We start from the raw sequence: 2057 nt of genomic DNA, 5'->3' as shown, positions 1-2057 counted from the left end.
TAGTATGATTCAATCTTAGACCTGTATTGACTCTTTGCCTGTTTGATGGTTCGTCGGAGGTCATAGCGGGATTTCTTATAAGCGTCCGGGTTAGAGTCCCATTCCTTGAAAGCGGCAGCTCTACCCTTTAGCTCAGTGCGGATGTTTCCTGTAATCCATGGCTTCTGGTTGGGGTATGTACGTACGGTCACTGTGGGGACGACATCATCGATGCACTTATTGATGAAGCCAGTGACTGATGTGGTGTACTCCTCAATGCTGTCTGAAGAATCCCGGAACATGTTCCAGTCTGTGCTAGCAAAACAGTCCTGTAGCTTAGCATCTGCGTCATCTGACCACTTTTTTATTTACCGAATCACTGGTGCTTCCTGCTTCAGTTTTTGCTTATAAGCAGGAATCAGGAGGATAGAGTTATGGTCAGATTTACCAAATGGAGGGCGAGGGAGAGCTTTGTATGCGTCTCTGTGTGTGGAGTAAAGGTGGTCTAGAGTTTTTTCCCCTCTGGTTGCACATTTAACATGCTGGTAGAAATTAGGTAGAACGGATTTAAGTTTCCCTGCATTAAAGTCCCCGGCCACTAGGAACGCTGCATCTGGATGAGCGTTTTCCTGTTGATTAATGGCCTTGTACAACTCATTCAGAGCAATCTTAATGCCAGCATTGGTTTGTGGTGGTAAATAGACAGCTATGAAAAATATAGATGAAAACTCGCTTGGTAAATAGTGTGGTCTACAGCTTATCATAAGATACTCTACCTCAGGCGAGCAAAACCTCGAGACTTCCTTAGTATTTGATTTTGTGCACCAGCTGTTGTTTACAAATATACATAGACCGCCACCCCTTGTCTTACCAGAGTCAACCGTTCTGTCCTGCCGATGTAGCGTATAGCCTGCTAGCTGAATGTTATCATTGTTGTCGTTCAGCCACGACTCCGTGAAACATAAGATATTACAGTTTTTAATGTCCCGTTGGTAGGATAACCGTAATCTTAAATCATCCATTTTATTCTCAAAAGCTTGAACGTTGGCTAATAGGATTGATGGAAGAGGCAGTTTACTCGCTCGCCGTCGGATCCTTACAAGGCAACCGGATCTGCGTCCGCGATATCTCCGTCTCTTCCTCACGCGAATGACGGGGATCTGGGCCTTGTCGGGTGTCTGTAGAATATCCTTCGCGACCGCCTCGTTGAAGAAAAAATCTTCGTCCAATGCGAGGTGAGTAATCGCTGTCCTGATATCCAGAAGCTCTTTTTGGTTATAAGAGACGATGGCAGAAACATTATGTACAAAATAAATTACAAATAACGCGGAAAAACACACACAATAGTACAATTGGTTAGAGGGCTGTAAAACGGCAGCCATCTTCTCCGGCGCTGTTCTTAATACTCCACACACACACACAGTGGGGAAAAAATGATTTAGTCAGCCAACAATTGTGCAAGTTCTCCCACTTAAAAAGATGAGAGGCCTGTAATTTTCATCATAGGTACACGTCAACTATGACAGACAAATTGAGAAAAAAGAATCCAGAAAATCACATTGTAGGATTTTTTATGAATTTATTTGCAAATTATGGTGGAAAATAAGTATTTGGTCACCTACAAACAAGCAAGATTTCTGGCTCTCACAGACCTGTAACTTCTTCTTTAAGAGGCTCCCCTGTCCTCCACTCGTTACCTGTATTAATGGCACCTGTTTGAACTTGTTATCAGTATAAAAGACACCTGTCCACAACCTCAAACAGTCACACTCCAAACTCCACTATGGCCAAGACCAAAGAGCTGTCAAAGGAACCAGAAACAAAATTGTAGACCTGCACCAGGCTGGGAAGACTGAATCTGCAATAGGTAAGCAGCTTGGTTTGAAGAAATCAACTGTGGGAGCAATTATTTATAAAATGGAAGACATACAAGACCACTGATAATCTCCCTCGATCTGGGGCTCAACGCAAGATCACACCCCGTGGGGTCAAACTGATCACAAGAACGGTGAGCAAAAATCCCAGAACCACACGGGGGGACCTAGTGAATGACCTGCAGAGAGCTGGGACCAAAGTAA

The sequence above is a fragment of the Coregonus clupeaformis genome, unplaced genomic scaffold (assembly GCF_020615455.1).
Source record: "Coregonus clupeaformis isolate EN_2021a unplaced genomic scaffold, ASM2061545v1 scaf0108, whole genome shotgun sequence".
Classification (NCBI taxonomy): domain Eukaryota; kingdom Metazoa; phylum Chordata; class Actinopteri; order Salmoniformes; family Salmonidae; genus Coregonus; species Coregonus clupeaformis.
Note: the sequence above shows the minus strand (reverse complement) of the source record.